The sequence below is a fragment of the Lithobates pipiens genome, unplaced genomic scaffold, assembly GCF_037356315.1.
Source record: "Lithobates pipiens isolate NorthernLeopardFrog02 unplaced genomic scaffold, aLitPip1_a1.2 Scaffold_27, whole genome shotgun sequence".
Lineage (NCBI taxonomy): Eukaryota > Metazoa > Chordata > Amphibia > Anura > Ranidae > Lithobates > Lithobates pipiens.
In genome coordinates this window covers 218,760,476-218,780,207 of record NW_027507788.1, presented here as the reverse complement: position 1 = coordinate 218,780,207, position 19,732 = coordinate 218,760,476, and the positions used below count along the sequence as shown (strand labels likewise).

General features: G+C 54.1%; 1 protein-coding gene across 16 annotated transcripts in view; it reads left to right on the top strand.

Annotated features, from left to right (window-relative positions):
* The first annotated feature begins 3,267 nt into the window (after window positions 1-3,267).
* LOC143934553 (transcription factor HES-5-like) overlaps window positions 3,268-19,732 on the top strand; it is a 215,884-nt gene continuing 199,419 nt past the window's right edge. For 14 of the 16 annotated variants that reach the window (XR_013263298.1, XR_013263303.1, XR_013263304.1 and 11 more), the window contains exons 1-2: window positions 3,268-3,480; window positions 8,573-8,671. The gene's annotated coding sequence lies outside the window, so the exon portion shown is untranslated. Of the gene's footprint in view, window positions 3,481-7,748; window positions 8,672-19,732 lie in introns of those variants that run through there. The other 2 variants (XR_013263296.1, XM_077458274.1) reach the window with 2 other exon arrangements.

Here is a 19,732-nt window from a genome sequence, read left to right as displayed (position 1 = left end):
ATTTGGGGGGTAGTATTTGTACTGGGGGTGGTTTGAGGGGTATTTGTACAGGGGGTGATTTGGGGGTATTTGTACTGGGGGTGATTTGGGGGTATTGGTACTGGAGAGTGGTTTGGGGGTATTTGTACTGGGGGGTTTATTGGGGGGTATCTGTACTGGGAGGTGATTTGGGGGGGTATTTGTACTGGGGGCTGATTTGGGGGGAGGTATTTGTATTGGGGGATTGATTTGGGGGGGTATTTGTACTGGGGGGTGACTTGGGGGTATTGGTACTGGAGAGTGGTTTGGGGGGTATTTGTACTGGGGGGTTTATTTGGGGGGTATCTGTAGTGGGAGGTGATTTGGGAAGGTATTTGTACTGGGGGATTGATTTGGGGGGTATTTGTACTGGGGGGTGATTTGGGGGTATTTGTACTGGAGAGTGGTTTGGGGGGTATTTGTACTGGGGGTTATTTGGGGGGTATTTGTACTGGGGGGGGGGTTATTTGGGGGTATTTGTACTGGGGGGTGATTTGGGGGGTATTTATACTGGAGGGTTTACTTGGGGGGTATTTGTACTGGAGGGTTTATTTGGGGGGTATCTGTACTGGGGGTGATTTGGGGGTATTTGTACTGGGGGTTGATTTGGGGGGTATTTGTACTGGGGGTGATTGGGGGGGGGTATTTGTACTGGGGAGTGGTTTGGGGGGTTTTGTACTGGGGTGACTTGGGGGGTATTTGTACTGGGGTGGTGATTGGGGGGTATTTGTACTGGGGCGGTGATTTGGGGGTATTTGTTGTACTGGGAGGTGATTTGGGGGTATTTGTTGTACTGGGGGGGGTTATTTGGGGGTATTTGTACTGGGGGTGATTGGGGGGTATTTGTACTGGGAGTGGTTTAGGGGTGATTTGGGGGGTATTTGTACTGGGGGTGATTGGGGGGTATTTGTACTGGAGGGTGATTTGGGGGGTATTTGTACTGGAGGGTGATTTGGGGGATATTTGTACTGGAGAGAGGTTTGGGGGGTATTTGTACTGGGGATGGTTTGAGGGGTATTTGTACTGGGGGTGATTTGGGGGGTGTTTGTACTGGAGAGTGGTTTGGGGGGTATTTGTACTGGGGGGTGATTTGGAGGGTATTTATACTGGAGAGTGGTTTGGGGGGTATTTGTACTGGGGGGTGATTTGAGGGGGTAGTATTTGTACTGGGGGGGTTATTGGGGGTAGTATTTGTACTGGGGGGGTGATTGGGTGTATTTTTACTGGGGGGTGATTAGGGGGGTATTTGTACTGGGGTAATTGGGGGGGGTTATTTGGGGGTATTTGTACTGGGGGGATGATTTGAGAGGTATTTGTAAGGGGGGGTTGTTTGGGGTGTATTTGTACTGGGGGGTAATTTAGGGGGTATTTGTATTGGGGTGGTTTAGGGGTGATTTGGGGAGTATTTGTACTGGGGGTGGTTTAGGGGTAAATTGGGGGGGAATTTGTACTGGGGGTGATTGGGGGGTATTTGTACTGGAGGGTGATTTTGGGGGTATTTGTACTGGAGGGTGATTTGGGGGGTATTTGTACTGGAGAGAGGTTTGGGGGGTATTTGTACTGGGGGTGATTTGGGGGGTGTTTGTACTGGGGGTGATTTGGGGGGTATTTGTACTGGGGGTGATTTGGGGGGTGTTTGTACTGGAGAGTGGTTTGGGGGGTATTTGTACTGGGGGGAGATTTGGGGGTATTTGTACTGGAGAGTGGTTTGGGGGGTATTTGTACTGGGGGGTGATTTGAGGGGGTAGTATTTGTACTGGGGGGGTTATTGGGGGGTAGTATTTGTACTGGGGGGTGATTGGGTGTATTTTTACTGGGGGGTGATTAGGGGGGTATTTGTACTGGGGTAATTGGGGGGTTATTTGGGGGTATTTGTACTGGGGGGATGATTTGAGAGGTATTTGTACGGGGGTAAATTGGGGGGTATTTGTACTGGGGGGGATTTAGGGGGTATTTGTATTGGGGTAATTGGGTGGGTTATTTGGAGGTATTTGTACTGGGGGCGATTTGGGGGGTATTTGTACTGGGGGGGTGATTTGGGGGGTATTTGTACTGGGGGTGACTTGGGGGGTATTTGTACTGGGGTGGTGATTTGGGAGGTATTTGTATTGGGGGTGGTTTGGGGGGTATTTGTACTGGGGGTGATTTGGGGGGTATTTGTACTGGGGAGTGGTTTGGGGGGTATTTGTACTGGGGTGGTGATTGGGGGGTATTTGTACTGGGGAGTGGTTTGGGGGGTATTTGTACTGGGGGTGATTTGGGGGGTATTTGTACTGGGGGTGGTTTAGGGGTGACTTTGGGGCTATTTGTACTGAGAGTGGTTTGGGGGGTATTTGTACTGGGGGTGGTTTGGGGGTATTTGTACTGGGGGGTGATTTGAGGGGGTAGTATTTGTACTGGGGGCGTTATTGGGGAGTAGTATTTGTACTGGGGGGTGATTAGGGGGTATTTGTACTGGGGTAATTGTGGGGGTTATTTGGGGGTATTTGTACTGGGGGGATGATTTGAGAGGTATTTGTACGGGGGGGTGATTTGGGGGTATTTGTACTGGGGGGTAATTTAGGGGGTATTTGTATTGGGGGTGGTTTAGGGGTGATTTGGGGGGTATTTGTACTGGAGGGTGATTTTGGGGGTATTTGTACTGGAGGGTGATTTGGGGGGTATTTGTACTGGGGGTGGTTTGAGGGGTATTTGTACTGGGGGGTGATTTGAGGGGGTAGTATTTGTACTGAGGGGTGATCAGGGGGGTATTTGTACTGGGGTAATTGGGGAGGGGTTATTTGGGGGTATTTGTACCAGGGGTGATCTGGGGGTGATTTGGGGGGTATTTGTTCTGGAGGTATTTGTACCGGGGGTGATCTGGGGGTATTTGTGGGGGGGTTGATTTGGGGGTATTTGTACGAGGGGTGATTGGGGGGTATTTGTGGGGGGGGGGTGATTTGTGGAGTATTTGTACTGGGGGGTGAACATTGGCCTGGGCAGGAGAGGGGGGTATAAAAGTGTCCGGTATTGAAGGGGTAAATCATCCCTGGCAGTGGAAGGGTTAACATGTAAATCTGGAATAAGCCGATAATTGCTTTCAGGATCAATAAATAGGAATGCTGAGCGCAGCCGATCGAGGCGGTCATGTCGCTGTACTGACGGTGCCCATCAGGAGTCGCTGTGAGGAGGCAGCGTCGCATCTCTCTGGTGGGCATCTTCTCAGCGACACGCTGTGATTGGCCGGAGTGATGACACACCCCCTGCTCTCTTCTCTCTCTACAGTTGAGCGGCTGCGCGGAGCTCCGGAGGAGATCGGCCTCGTCCGTTATGTATGGGAGCCGGTTGCCTCCCGGGGGGTGAAGGTTCTGGATGTGCCCGGGAATGAGTCGGAGGATCGCCCGGAGGAGCCGAGGCGTCTGTCCGATCTCTCCTCCCTCAATGTGTCCGAGTCCCGGTGTTCTGTCATATAGTGTCTGCGCCGTGAGTACTGCCGGCTGGAGGAGCTTCCGCGGGGGCGGGACCAATGTACCCGCCCTTCCTCCACCTATCGGGGAACAGGCTGAAGATCCTAAGGAAGACGTAATGGGGCGACCAATAGGACGGGGTGGGGGTGGGGTGACCCCCAGGACTATTGTGTGTATGTGTAATCAGGCAGGCTTGTGCATTGCATGACATTGGTAGAGCAGAGGCAAAACATTTTTTTGCAACCTCTGTCTTGTGTCCCCATTGGAGATTTACATTCACTTCCTGTCCTGTAGCCAAAGCAGGAAGTGCGAGGAAATCCCAGTTTATTACCACAACTAGTGTCCCCCATTGGGAGATTTCCCTTCTAATCCTGTTCTGGTGACAACACAAAATTTGGGATTTCCTTTCACTTTCGATGATAATGGTGAATGGGGACAAACAGGGGGAATCTCCCTAATGGGGACACAGACAGCAATAAATCTGACAGGGGGTCTAATCCCTCCCCCTCCATCCAACAAAAAAATGCCTTTTCGATGTACATTAAAGTGGAGCTGCACCCAAAAGTGGAACTTGCGCTCATTTGGGTGGAACTCCGCTTTAAGTATAACTAGAAGTCAATAATCGCTGACTCCCTGTAGATGCCACTGCTGTGTTGTGTGTGTTTTTTTTTTTTCCAGCTCTTCATAACAGCCAGCAGGGGGCAGTAAAATACGGTACGCTGATTGCAATGGGGTCGGGGTTGTTTAACCACTTGCCGCCCGCCCTATTACAAATAGACGGTGGCAAAGTGGTTTCATAATCCTAACCGGACGTCATATGACGTCCTCAGGATTATGAGCCGCTGCGCGCCCCCGGGGATGCGCATCGCGGCGATCGTTGTTGCGGGGTGTCAGTCTGACACCCGGCAACTACGATCTCGGTAAAGAGTCTCCGACGGAGACTCTTTACCATGTGATCAGCCGTGTCCAATCACGGCTCATCACAGTGTAAATGGGAAGAGCCGGTGATCGGCTTTCCCTCACTCGCGTCTGTCAGACACGAGTAGAGGAGAGCCGATCGGCTGCTCCTCTGACAGGGGGGGGTCTGTGCTGATCGATTATCAGCACAGCCCCCCCCGAGGATGCCCACACTGGACCACCAGGGACGCCACTAGACCACCAGGGAAAGGTAATAAAAATCCATAATCCTCCCTAGACCACCAGGGTGCCAGTCAGCACAATGGGTGCCAATCAGTGCCCATAATGCATGCCAATCAGTGGCCACAATGGGCATCACTGATTGGCATGCATTATTGTTTGGCACTGATTGGCATCCATTACTATAACACCGATGCCGCCTATGAGTGCCCACCTGTGCCGCCTGAGTGCCCACCTGTGCCGCCTATGAGTGCCCACCTGTGCCGCCTATGAGTGCCCACCTGTGCCGCCTATCCATGCCCACCTGTGCCGCCTATGAGTGCCCACCTGTGCCGCCTATCCATGCCCATCCGTGTCGCCCATCCGTGCCAGCTATCAGTGCCAATTTGTGCCACCTATCAGTGTCCGTCCGTGTCGCCCATCCGTGTCGCCCATCAGTGCCGCCTATCAGTGCCACTTCATTGGTGCCACATTGGTGCCCATCAGTGCCACCTTATCAGTGCCCATCAGTGTAGCCCCATCAGTGCCCATCAGTGAAGGAGAAAACTTACTTATTTACAAAGTTTTGAAACTGAAACAAAAAAAAACATTTTTTTTTTCAAAATTTTCGGTATTTTTTTATTTGTAGCGCAAAAAATAAAAACCGTAGATGTGATCAAATACCACCAAAAGAAAGCTCTATTTGTGGGAAAAAAATGATAAAAATTTCATTTGGGTACAGTGTAGCATGACCGCGCAATTGTCATTCAAAGTGCGACAGCGCTGAAAGCTCAAAATTGGTCTGGGCAGGAAGGTGTTTATTGCCCTGTATTGAAGTGGTTAATAAATCTGCTTCCTACTGATTTGCAAAGCTAAATGGCCCATAGTTCCTTGCACTGCTCTTCCAGCCAAGTTACAGTGAAAGAACAGATTTCTGAGCTCCTTTTAGATGTGCATATTCCGGGGAGGGAGCTGGCTGTTGTAGACCTTTTGCTCTGCAGGCTTCCTATGGGTTGCTTGATTACATACTTAGTCTGGTTGAAGAAAGATGCGAGTCCCATCTAGTTCAACCAATCAGAACGTCTCCTGGAATTGGAATCAAACAACCGATGAGCACAGATCAGATCTGCAGCATCCAGAGGGCCACAGCAGGGAGGAATATGTTCAGCTAAAGCAGTGATATGCAATTAGCGGACCTCCAGCTGTTGCAGAACTACAAGTCCCATGAGGCATAGCAGGACTGACAGCCAGAAGCATGAAACCCAGAGGCATGATGGGACTTGTAGTTTTGCGGAAGGAAATCAACTTCAAGGGCAACAAACGGAAAGACGCAAGACTGGAGACGATGGTGACCCCCCTCCCCCCTCCCCCCCCCCCCCCCCCAGTGTTTATCAAATACCAGCAAAAAAAAAATATTTGTGGGAAAAAAAGGATAAAAAGGTAATTTGTGTACAGTGTAGCATGAGACCGCGCAATTGCCATTCAAAGTGTGAAAAAAGCTGAAAATTGGCCTGGGCAGGAAGGGGCAAAGTGTCCGGTATTGGGGAGGGGAAAGAATGGGCAAAGTGCCTGGTATTGAGAAGGAAGGGGCAAAGTGCCTGGTATTGGATAGGGCAAGGAAGGGGCAAAGTGCCTGGTATTGGGAGGGGAAGGAAGGGGCAAAGTGCCTGGTATTGGATAGGGCAAGGAAGGGGCAAAGTGCCTGGTATTGGGGAGGGGAAGGAAGGGGCAAAGTGCCTGGTATTGAGAAGGAAGGGGCAAAGTGCCTGGTATTGGATAGGGCAAGGAAGGGGCAAAGTGCCTGGTATTGGGGAGGAGAAGGAAGAGGCAAAGTGCCTGGTATTGGGGAGGGGAAGGAAGGGGCAAAGTGCCTGGTATTGGGGAGGGGAAGGAAGGGGCAAATTGCCTGGTATTGGGGAGGGGAAGGAAGGGGCAAATTGCCTGGTATTGGGGAAGGAAGGGGCAAAGTGCCTGGTATTGGGGAGGGGAAGGAAAGGGCAAAGTGCCCGGTATTGGGGAAGGGAAAGAAGGGGCAAAGTGCCCGGTATTGGGGAGGGGAAGGAAGGGTCAAAGTGCCCGGTATTGGGGAGGGGGAGGAAGGGGCAAAGTGCCCGGTATTGGGGAGGAAGGGGCAAAGTGCCCGGTATTGGGGAGGGGGAGGAAGGGGCAAAGTGCCCGGTATTGGGGAGGGGGAGGAAGGGGCAAATTGCCTGGTATTGGGTAAGGAAGGGTCAAAGTGCCCGGTATTGGGGAAGGAAGGGGCAAAGTGCCCGGTATTGGGGAGGGGAAGGAAGGGGCAATGTGCCCGGTATTGGGGAGGGGAAAGAAGGGGCAAAGTGCCCAGTATTGGGGAGGGGAAAGAAGGGGCAAAGTGCCTGGTATTGGGGAGGAAGGGGCAAAGTGCCTGGTATTGGGGAGGGGGAGGAAGGGGCAAAGTGCCTGGTATTGGGGAGGAAGGGGCAAAGTGCCTGGTATTGGGGAGGGAAGGGGCAAAGTGCCTGGTATTGGGGAGGGGGAGGAAGGGGCAAAGTGCCTGGTATTGGGGAGGAAGGGGCAAAGTGCCTGGTATTGGGGAGGGGGAGGAAGGGGCAAAGTGCCTGGTATTGGGGAGGGAAGAGGCAAAGTGCCCGGTATTGGGGAGGGGAAGGAAGGGGCAAAGTGCCTGGTATTGGGGAGGGGAAGGAAGGGGCAAAGTGCCCGTTATTGGGGAGGGGAAGGAAGGGGCAAAGTGCCTGGTATTGGGGAGGGAAGGGGCAAAGTGCCTGGTATTGGGGAGGGGAAGGAAGGGGCAAAGTGCCTGGTATTGGGGAGGGGGGGGGGAAGGGCAAAGTGCCCGGTATTGGGGAGGGGACGGAAGGGGCAAAGTGCCTGGTATTGGGGAAGGAAGGGGCAAAGTGCCTGGTATTGGGGAAGGAAGGGGCAAAGTGCCCGGTATTGGGGAGGGGAAAGAAGGGGGCAAATTGCCTGGTATTGGGGAGGGGCAAGAAGGGGAAGAAAGTGCCCAGTATTGGGGAGGGGCAGGAAGGGGGGAAGTGCCCAGCCTTGGGGAGGGGATTAAAGTGCCCTGTATTGGGGAGGGGAAGGAAGGGGGGGGGGGGAAGTTCTTGGTATTGGGGAGGGGAAGGAAGGGGGGGAGTTCTCGGCATTGGGGAAGGAAGGAGGGAAGTTCTCAGTATTGGGAAGGGGCAGGAAGGGCGAAAGTGCCTGGTATTTGGGAGGAGCAGGAAGGGGGTGAAAGTGCCCGGTGTTGAAGTGGTTGTAAAGGTGCATTCTCTTACCTGAGCCCCCACTGTGGATCCAGCGATGTACACGAGAACGTTGGCACTCTGGGGATTTGAACTCCTGATCGGCTTTTGTGGCTCCCGTTGCTGTCACTCACAGCTAGTGAGCCAATCAGGAGACAGAGGGGGTGTGGGCCATGCTGTGGCACCGTGTGAATGGACACACAGAGCTGTGGCTCGGGAGCGCTCCTGCTTGGGTGACGCTTGAGCAAGCTGCTTGCTGTTGGGGCATCCAGCAGGAAGAGGAGGGATCTGAGAAGAGGAGGATCGGGGCTACACTTTGTACTTATATTGGCTGCACGTAAATAAAAAGTATTTGGGACTTTGGGAAGATGGAATGGAGGTTTGTTCACATTGTTCAGCCGTGTTTTCTTTTGTCAGCTCAAAAATGATAGCTGCAATATATGTGACTTTTTGGGTTTAGATCCACGTTGCATATACAGTATCTGACCAAAATAAGTACACCCCTCAGTGACATTTGTGTAAATATTTTCTATCTCTATCTTCTATTGTATCTCTTTACTCCTTCCTAGAGGAAATATTGTAAAAAAAAAAAAAAATAATGTGAAGATAAAATTGCAAGGTGTGGGTTCTAGGTCAAGATCATGGCTAGACTTGCTCATGCTCAGTGTGTGTATGTTGTCCCCCCCACCCCCATTGGGATCTGAGCTTTTCATATACACTGATGCCGGGATTCTTCTTCTTTTATAGATTGTTCTGCTGATTTGGAAGGAAATAAATGGCAAGGAGTCGGTGCGTCAGCTCCAATTCGAAGCGGAAGAGCAGAGGAAACGTCTCCGGACTGCACAAGTCAGTATTCCAAAATGAGTCCTGCTGGGGGGGGGGGGGGGGGGGGCTACTGTAAAGTGCAGATGTACATTGGAGTGGAAGGGTAGAGATAGGAAAATTGCAGGTAATGCTGTGTGATGATCATACATGGAGAGGCTATGCGGGGAATGCCGTGTGATGATCATACATAGGGAGGGGGAATGCCGTGTGATGATCATACATAGGGAGGGGGAATGCCGTGTGATGATCATACATGGGGAGGGGGAATGCCGTGTGATGATCATACATAGGGAGGGGGAATGCCGTGTGATGATCATACATGGGGAGACTATGCGGGGAATGCCGTGTGATGATCATACATGGGGAGACTATGCGGGGAATGCCGTGTGATGATCATACATGGAGAGGCTATGCGGGGAATGCCGTGTGATGATCATACATAGGGAGGGGGAATGCCGTGTGATGATCATACATGGGGAGGGGGAATGCCGTGTGATGATCATACATGGAGAGGCGATGCGGGGAATGCCGTGTGATGATTATACATGGGGAGACTATGCGGGGAATGCCGTGTGATGATCATACATGGGGAGACTATGCGGGGAATGCCGTGTGATGATCATACATGGAGAGGCGATGCGGGGAATGCCGTGTGATGATTATACATGGGGAGACTATGCGGGGAATGCCGTGTGATGATCATACATGGAGAGGCGATGCGGGGAATGCCGTGTGATGATTATACATGGGGAGACTATGCGGGGAATGCCGTGTGATGATCATACATGGAGAGGCGATGCGGGGAATGCTATAGATAGATAGATATATATATATAGATAGATTTTAAGGACTTAAAAAAAAAAAAAAAGTATTTTTATTTGATTTTACTAGTAACAGCGGTGATCTGCATTTTTTTTTTGCGGGACTGCAACATTTTTTAGCAGGTCAGCAGGCAAATTCAGAAGTAGGAGAGATTTGTTAGGTGAATGGCTGGTGCTAGCAATGAAACCATTCCAGCACCATGCTTAGTATGGTGTCAGGACGATCAAATCACATTATATTACTACATTGTAATATAAAATGAAATAGTTCAACTCGCCATCATGCAGAGGGAACCCGGATCTCATTATTTGCCACCAGATGCAGCGTGTCATTTATCACCATCGCCTGACACTGTCTCCTGCCACCAGATGCCGCTTATCACTTACCACCTGTAGTCCCCCGGAGGGGGGCGGGGTGAACGCCGGGACCTGTAGTCCCCAAGAGGGGGGTGTACGCCGGGACCTGTAGTCCCCAAGAGGGGGGGTGTACACCGGGACCTGTAGTCCCCAAGAGGGGGGGGGGGGTGTACGTCGGGACCTGTAGTCCCCAAGAGGGGGGGGTGTACGTCGGGACCTGTAGTCCCCAAGATGGGGGGGTGTACGCCGGGACCTGTAGTCCCCAAGAGGGGGGGGTGTACACCGGGACCTGTAGTCCCCAAGAGGGGGGGTGTACGCCGGGACCTGTAGTCCCCAAGAGGGGGGGGTGTACGCCGGGACCTGTAGTCCCCAAGAGGGGGGGTGTACGCCGGGACCTGTAGTCCCCAAGAGGGGGGGTGTACGCCGGGACCTGTAGTCCCCAAGAGGGGGGGGTGTACGCCGGGACCTGTAGTCCCCAAGAGGGGGGGTGTACGCCGGGACCTGTAGTCCCCAAGAGGGGGGGTGTACGCCGGGACCTGTAGTCCCCAAGAGGGGGTGTACGCCGGGACCTGTAGTCCCCAAGAGGGGGGGTGTACGCCGGGACCTGTAGTCCCCAAGAGGGGGGGGTGTACGCCGGGACCTGTAGTCCCCAAGAGGGGGGGTGTACGCCGGGACCTGTAGTCCCCAAGAGGGGGTGTACGCCGGGACCTGTAGTCCCCAAGAGGAGGGGTGTACGCCGGGACCTGTAGTCCCCAAGAGGGGGGGTGTGCGCCGGGACCTGTAGTCCCCAAGAGGGGGGGGTGTATGCCGGGACCTGTAGTCCCCAAGGGGGGGTGTACGCCGGGACCTGTAGTCCCCAGGGGGGGGGACGGGACGCAGGGACCTGTAGTCCCCAAGAGGTGGGGTGTACGCAGAGACCTGTAGTCCCCCAGAGACCTGTAGTCCCCAAGGGGGGGTGTGGGACGCAGGGACCTGTGGTCCCCAAGGGGGGGGGACGGGATGCAGGGACCTGTAGTCCCCAAGGGGGGGGTGTACGCAGGGCCCTGTAGTCCCCAAGAGGGGGGGGTGTACGCAGAGACCTGTAGTCCCCAAGAGGGGGGGGGGTGTACGCAGAGACCTGTAGTCCCCAAGAGGTGGGGGGTGTACGCCGGGACCTGTAGTCCCCAAGGGGGGGGACGCAGGGACCTGTAGTCCCCAAGGGGGGGGGACGGGACGCAGGGACCTGTAGTCCCCAAGGGGGGGGGACGGGACGCAGGGACCTGTAGTCCCCAAGGGGGGGTGGACGCAGGGACCTGTAGTCCCCAAGGGGGGGACCTGTAGTCCCCAAGGGGGGGACGCAGGGACCCGTAGTCCCCAAGGGGGGGGACGCAGGGACCTGTAGTTCCCAAGGGGGACCTGTAGTCCCCAAGGGGGGACGCAGGGACCTGTAGTCCCCAAGAGGGGGGGGGGGCGCAGGGACCTGTAGTCCCCAAGAGGGGGAGGGACTCCGGGACCTGTAGTTCCCAAGGGGGGGGACCTGTAGTCCCCAAGAGGGGGGGACGCTGGGACCTGTAGTCCCCAAGAGGGGGGGTGTACGGCGGGACCTGTAGTCCCCAAGAGGGGGGGTGTACGGCGGGACCTGTAGTCCCCAAGAGGGGGGGTGTACGCCGGGACCTGTAGTCCCCAAGAGGGGGGGTGTACGCCGGGACCTGTAGTCCCCAAGGGGGGGGGGGGGATGCAGGGACCTGTAGTCCCCAAGAGGGGGGGGTGTACGCAGAGACCTGTAGTCCCCAAGAGGTGGGGGGTGTACGCAGAGACCTGTAGTCCCCAAGAGGTGGGGGGTGTACGCAGAGACCTGTAGTCCCCAAGGGGGGGTGTGGGACGCAGGGACCTGTAGTCCCCAAGGGGGGGGATGCAAGGACCTGTAGTCCCCAAGGGGGGGTGTACGCCGGGACCTGTAGTCCCCAAGGGGGGGGGGCACAGGGACCTGTAGTCCCCAAGAGGGGTGGTGTACGCAGAGACCTGTAGTCCCCAAGAGGGGGGGGGTGTACACAGAGACCTGTAGTCCCCAAGAGGGGGGGGGTGTACGCCGGGACCTGTAGTCCCCAAGGGGGGGGACGCAGGGACCTGTAGTCCCCAGGGGGGGGACGACGCAGGGACCTGTAGTCCCCAAGGGGGGGGAACGGGACGCAGGGACCTGCAGTCCCCAAGGGGGGGGACGGGACGCAGGGACCTGCAGTCCCCAAGGGGGGGTGGACGCAGGGACCTGCAGTCCCCAAGGGGGGGTGGACGCAGGGACCTGTAGTCCCCAAGGGGGGGTGGACGCAGGGACCTGTATTCCCCAAGGGGGGGACCTGTAGTCCCCAAGGGGGGGACGCAGGGACCCGTAGTCCCCAAGGGGGGGAACGCAGGGACCCGTAGTCCCCAAGAGGGGGGGGTGTACGCCGGTACCTGTAGTCCCCAAGAGGGGGGGGTGGGGGGTGTACGCTGGGACCTGTAGTCCCCAAGAGGGGGGGTGTACGCAGAGACCTGTAGTCCCCAAGAGGTGGGGGGTGTACGCAGAGACCTGTAGTCCCCAAGAGGTGGGGGGTGTACGCAGAGACCTGTAGTCCCCAAGGGGGGGTGTGGGACGCAGGGACCTGTAGTCCCCAAGGGGGGGGATGCAAGGACCTGTAGTCCCCAAGAGGGGGGGTGTACGCAGAGACCTGTAGTCCCCAAGAGGGGGGGGTGTACACAGAGACCTGTAGTCCCCAAGAGGGGGGGGTGTACGCCGGGACCTGTAGTCCCCAAGGGGGGGGTGTACGCCGGGACCTGTAGTCCCCAAGGGGGGGGACGGGACGCAGGGACCTGTAGTCCCCAGGGGGGGGGGGACGCAGGGACCTGTAGTCCCCAAGGGGGGGGGACGGGACGCAGGGACCTGCAGTCCCCAAGGGGGGGACGGGACGCAGGGACCTGCAGTCCCCAAGGGGGGGGACGGGACGCAGGGACCTGCAGTCCCCAAGGGGGGGTGGACGCAGGGACCTGCAGTCCCCAAGGGGGGGTGGACGCAGGGACCTGCAGTCCCCAAGGGGGGGTGGACGCAGGGACCTGCAGTCCCCAAGGGGGGGACCTGTAGTCCCCAAGGGGGGGGACGCAGGGACCCGTAGTCCCCAAGGGGGGGGGGCGCAGGGACCCGTAGTTCCCAAGGGGGGGTGTACGCCGGGACCCGTAGTCCCCAAGAGGGGGGGGTGTACGCCGGTACCTGTAGTCCCCAAGAGGGGGGGTGTACGGCGGGACCTGTAGTCCCCAAGAGGGGGGGTGTACGCCGGGACCTGTAGTCCCCAAGAGGGGGGGTGTACGCCGGGACCTGTAGTCCCCAAGAGGGGGGGTGTACGCCGGGACCTGTAGTCCCCAAGGGGGGGTGTACGCCGGGAGCTGTAGTCCCCAAGAGGGGGGGTGTACGCCGGGACCTGTAGTCCCCAAGGGGGGGTGTACGCTGGGACCTGTAGTCCCCAAGGGGGGGGGACGGGACGCAGGGACCTGTAGTCCCCAAGAGGGGGGGGTGTACGCAGAGACCTGTAGTCCCCAAGAGGTGGGGGTGTACGCAGAGACCTGTAGTCCCCAAGAGGTGGGGGGTGTACGCAGAGACCTGTAGTCCCCAAGGGGGGGTGTGGGACGCAGGGACCTGTAGTCCCCAAGGGGGGGGATGCAGGGACCTGTAGTCCCCAAGGGGGGGTGTACGCCGGGACCTGTAGTCCCCAAGGGGGGGGACGCAGGGACCTGTAGTCCCCAAGAGGGGGGGGTGTACGCAGAGACCTGTAGTCCCCAAGAGGGGGGGGTGTGTACACAGAGACCTGTAGTCCCCAAGAGGTGGGGGGTGTACGCAGAGACCTGTAGTCCCCAAGGGGGGGTGTACGCCGTGACCTGTAGTCCCCGGGGGGGGGACGGGACGCAGGGACCTGTATTCCCCAGGGGGGGGGACGCAGGGACCTGTAGTCCCCAGGGGGGGGACGCAGGGACCTGCAGTCCCCAAGGGGGGGGGACGGGACGCAGGGACCTGCAGTCCCCAAGGGGGGGGACGGGACGCAGGGACCTGTAGTCCCCAAGGGGGGGTGGACGCAGGGACCTGTAGTCCCCAAGGGGGGACCCGTAGTCCCCAAGGGGGGACGCAGGGACCCGTTGTCCCCAAGGGGGGGGACGCAGGGACCTGTAGTTCCCAAGGGGGGACCTGTAGTCCCCAAGGGGGGACGCAGGGACCTTTAGTCCCCAAGAGGGGGGGGGACGCAGGGACCTGTAGTTCCCAAGAGGGGGGGGGACGCAGGGACCTGTAGTCCCCAAGAGGGGGGGGACTCCGGGACCTGTAGTTCCCAAGGGGGGGACCTGTAGTCCCCAAGGGGGGACGCAGGGACCTGTAGTCCCCAAGGGGGTACGCAGGGACCTGTAGTCCCCAAGAGGGGGGGGACGCAGGGACCTGTAGTCCCCAAGAGGTGGGGACGCCGGGACCTGTAGTCCCCAAGAGGGGGGGGACGCCGGGACCTGTAGTCCCCAAGAGGGGGGGGGGACGCCGGGACCTGTAGTCCCCAAGAGGGGGGGGGGGGGACGCCGGGACCTGTAATCCCCCGGAGGTAGGGGGGTAACGGCGGGACCTGTAGTCCCCCGGAGGGAAGGGGGTAACGGCGGGACCGGTAGATTGCCGGGGGGGGGGGGGCGGGGCCGGTAGTTTCCCAGGGAGGGCGCCGGGACCGGACCGGTAGTTACCAGGGGGGGGGCGCCGGGACCGGTAGTTTCCCAGGGGGGGGCGCCGGGACCGGTAGTTTCCCGGGGGGGTGCCGGGACCGGTAGTTTCCCAGGGGGGGGCGCCGGGACCGGTAGTTTCCCGGGGGGGGGCGGGACCGGTAGTTTCCCGGGGGGGGCCGGGACCGGTAGTCTCCCAGGGGGGGGCGCCGGGACCGGTAGTCAGGGTGGGGGAGGGGGAACTCTGGGACTTGTAGTCAGGGTGGGGGAGGGGGATGCTGGGACTTGTAGTCCCCCGGGGGAGACACACCTGTCCGGGGCCCAGCAGCAGGACACGCACTCCGTCCTCGGTCACGGCAGACATGGAGGGGGTTGGGCTCTCCTGGGAGGTAGATGGCCGAAACTAGGCGGTCTCCTTCTTCCTTCTCTTTGCTCCGACATGCCGGGGATCCATCGCTCTGTGTGAGGAGATGACAGGACTCATTTCATGCTTTCCCGCTCCCCCTTTACGTCACTAAGACCCGCCCCTCCGCGCCAGCGTCAGTACGTACAATGCGGCGTGTGTCCGCGTCACGTGACGAGGGGATCTCCAGTCCGATATTTGGTCTCGCGAGATCTCATAGTTACATAGTTACATAGTTACATAGTTAGTCAGGTTGAAAAAAGACACAAGTCCATCCAGTTCAACCTTAAAAACAAATAAATAAAATAAAAAATAATCGTACAATCCAGATACCCAATTTTATGCCCACAATTGATCCAGAGGAAGGCGAAAAAAAACCCCAGCAGAGCATGCGCCAATTTGCTACAGCAGGGGAAAAAAATTCCTTCCTGATCCCCCAACAGGCGATCGGATTTTCCCTGGATCAACTTTACCTATGTTAGTACCTAGTTATATTATGTACCATCAGGAAAGTATCCAAGCCTTTCTTAAAGCAATCTACTGAACTGGCCAGAACCACCTCTGGCGGGAGTCTATTCCACATTTTCACAGCTCTAACTGTGAAGAAACCTTTCCGTACTTGAAGATGAAATCTCTCTTCCTCTAGACGTAAAGAGTGCCCCCGTGTCCTCTGGGTTGACCGTACAGAGAACAACTCAACACCAAGTTCACTATATGGACCCCTAATGTATTTGAACATGTTGATCATATCCCCCCTTAATCTCCTCTTCTCAAGAGTGAATAAATTTAGTTCCTCTAATCTCTCCTCATAGCTGAGTTCCTCCATGCCTCTTATCAGTTTGGTTGCCCTTCTCTGTACTTTCTCCAGTTCCCCGATATCCTTTTTGAGAACTGGTGCCCAAAACTGAACGGCATATTCCAGGTGAGGTCTTACTAATGATTTGAACAGGGGCAAAATTATATCTCTCTCTCTGGAGTCCATACCTCTCTTAATACAAGAAAGGACTTTGCTCGCTTTGCAAACAGCAGCTTGGCATTGCATGTTGTTATTGAGCTTATGGTCTACCAAAACCCCCAGATCCTTCTCCACTATGGATTCCCCCAGTTGTACTCCCCCTAGCGTGTATGATGCATGCATATTCTTAGGCCCCAAGTGCATAACTTTACATTTATCAACATTAAACCTCATCTGCCACATAGTCGCCCAATTAGACAGTGTATTGAGGTCGGCTTGTCAATTGGAGACATCCTGTAAAGACGTTATTCCACTGCATATCTTGGTGTCATCTGCAAAGACAGAAATATTACTTTTGATCCCAGACCCAATATCATTTATAAAGATGTTAAAAAGTAAGGGTCCCAGCACTGAACCTTGGGGTACACCACTCATAACCTTAGACCATTCAGAGTAAGAGTCATTAACCACTACTCTTTGAATTCTGTCTTTTAGCCAATTTTCTATCCATTTACAAACTGATATTTCCAAACCGTAGACTTTACCTTACACATGAGCCGTGTGTGCGGAACTGTATCGAATGCTTTTGCAAAATCCAAGTATACCACGTCCACCGCCACCCCTCTGTCCAAGGTTTTACTTACCTCCTCATAAAAAGAAATCAGATTTGTCTGACAACTTCTGTCTTTCATGAATCCATGTTGTCTGTTGCTTAAAGTGTTTTTGTTCAGCAAGAACTCGTCGATGTGGTCTTTTATTAAATGCTCCAGTATCTTCCCAGCTATAGAAGTTAAGCTAACAGGTCTATAGTTACTTGGTAAAGACTTTGATCCCTTTTTAAATATAGGCACCACGTTCGCCCTGCGCCAATCCAGTGGGACTATTCCCGTCATTAATGAGTCCCTAAAAATTAGATACAATGGCTCTGAAATTACAGAGCTCAATTCTTTTAGGATCCGTGGGTGGATGCCATCAGGGCCAGGTGCTTTATCCACCTTTATTCTGTCTAAGTATTTCTGGACCATATCACTTTTGAGCCATTGTGGATCATTTGGGGCTGTGTCACTATCAACCCCATTATGGACATGAGCTCCCCCATACTCTTTTGTGTACACAGAGCTGAAGAAAGTGTTTAATAAATTAGCCTTCTCTTTGTCCCCAGTCACCAACTCTAGATTGTTTTGTAAAGGGCCTACATGCTCAGACTTGACCTTTTTACTATTAATATATTTGAAGAATTTTTTGGGGTTTGTCCTACTATCTTTTGCAATCTGTCGTTCGTTTTGAATTTTTGCATCCTTGATTTCCTTTTTACATATTCTGTTAATTTCTTTGTAACATTTAAATGACACTAGTGATCCTTCATTTTTATATTTTTTAAAAGCTCTTCTCTTACAGTTTATAGCTTTTTTAACTTTGGCCGTGAGCCACATAGGTTTTGTTTTTAGCCTTTTAAACTTATTGCCCATGGGAATATACTTTGCAGTGAGGTCCCCAACAGTCTTTTTGAAGAATTCCCATTTCTGTTCTGTGCCCATTGAAGCGAATATTCTCTCCCAGTCTAAGTCCTGGAGAGTAGCCCTCATCCTCGGAAAATTAGCTCTCTTGAAGTTAAGTGTTTTTATCTTACCCGTATGTATTTCTTGTTTAGCGCTAACATCAAAGGAAATCATGTTATGATCACTGCTACCCAGGTGTTCCTTTATCTGGACATTAGTAATAAGCTCTGCATGGTTTGAGATTACCAGGTCCAACAGAGCTTCATTCCTAGTTGGGGCCTCAATAAACTGGACCATAAAATTGTCCTGTAATAGGTTTATCATTTTTTGCCCTTTAACTGTCCCAGCAGTGCCATTACTCCAGTCAATTTCTGGGTAGTTAAAATCCCCCATTATTATCACTGTCCCAGCCCTTGCAGCCCTTTCCATCTGTGCAAGGAGCTGAGTCTCCACCTCCTCATTCACATTGGGTGGTCTATAACAAACTCCAACGATTAACTTTGAACTACACCCACCTAAATGCAGTTCCACCCATAATGCTTCGGACTCATCACACTCTCCATCCACCAGGTCCTCTTTCACACTTGCTTTGAGATCACTTCTCACATAGAGACAGACCCCGCCACCTTTCCTTTTTACCCTGTCTCTCCGAAAGAGTGCATAGCCAGGAATATTAATAGCCCAGTCATGTGAGGATTGAAGCCAAGTTTCAGCAATACCGATTACATCATAGCTCTCCTCATGCACCACAGCTTCCAACTCACCTATTTTGCTTGGCAGACTTCTGGCATTGGTGAACAAACACTTTAATGCATTATTACATTTTGCTCTGGTGTTTTTCATATTATTTTTAGTAGTACAAATTGCACTATAGTTTTCAATGGCTGTTTGCAACATGGGAAATTTCTTGTCACCTGCCATATCCCACCCCCCATCTATCCCCATTCCACCCTCCATTAATGTCTGACCCCTAACTGACCTGTCTGCCCAATGTACGTCTGGTTCACCCTCCCCCCTCAAACCCAGTTTAAATACTCCTCCAGCCTTCCCATAAACCTCTTCCCCAGCACAGCAGACCCCCTTCCATTCAAGTGCAAACCATCATTAGCATATAGGTTGCACCCCAATGAAAAGTCAGCCCAGTGCTCTAGAAACCCAAATCCCTCCTCCCTACACCAGGTCTTTAGCCATGCATTCAGCTCTCTAATCACCCCCTGCCTTTCCTGTGTTGCGCATGGCACAGGCAATATTTCAGAGAATATCACCTTGGAGGTCCTTCCCTTCAACTTGCAGCCTAGTTCTCTAAATTGATTCTTAAGGAGCCTCCACCTTCCATGTATACGGTCATTGGTTCCAACGTGGACCAAGACTGCTGGGTCATACCCAGCCCCTCCCAGTAATTTATCCACCCGGTCCACCACATGCCGAACCCTAGCACCAGGGAGACAGCAAACTATTCGGTTGAGGCGATCCTGGTGACAAATTATTCTATCAGTCCTTCTGATTATAGAATCCCCTATAACCACCAACTGTCTAGGCCTTTCTGCACTCCCCTCACCTCCTCTACTAGATGGGCTGCTCTCCCGGCTGTTAGGGGGAGCAGTGACATCTAGGGCTGCCACCTCTGTGTTTGTCACCTCCACATTTTCACCCAACTCGGCAAATTTGTTTTGATGCACAAATACAGGACTGGCCTTCCTTTTCTGCGAGCCCCTTCCACTCCCTCTAACTACATTAACCCATCTTCCTATGTGATAATCCTGACTTGCCCCTCCACCCTCCACATCAACCCTACTGACCACCTGCTCAGCGAGCAGAGGACCACTTTCAAGGTTGTCCTTTCTGCCCAGTGTTGCAACTTGCTCCTCCAGATCTCTAATGCGAGCTTCTAGAAGGGCAACCTGCTCACATCTGTCACAGAGGTATGCATCCTGGAGCTCTTGCACCAGTTTTGCATACATGTGGCACACTGTGCACTGAGCAAAACCTTCAACCCTGCTAGCACTCATTTCCCAGTTACAATACAATTACTTAAATGAAGTTTAAGATGTTACTTACAGGTTAAAGACTCCTGTCTTAACTCCTGTTTTCAACTCCTGGTTATTAACTTGGGGAGCTTTTATACCTACCTTTATACACCTGTGAACAATTAACCCCTCCCCTCAATTAGCAGGAAGAAAGAGAAAAAAAAAATGCTGTTTAAAAAGTGTCAGGAAAAAAAGGTCTTTTAAAAACTGCTAGCAAATAAAGGAGGGGAAAAAATAGATAAAAACACCCCCAAAAACACTTGCAAGCAGAAGCAGTCAAAAGCACAACTCCTGGTTATTAACTCTCCACTTTAGTTCAAAATTCCAC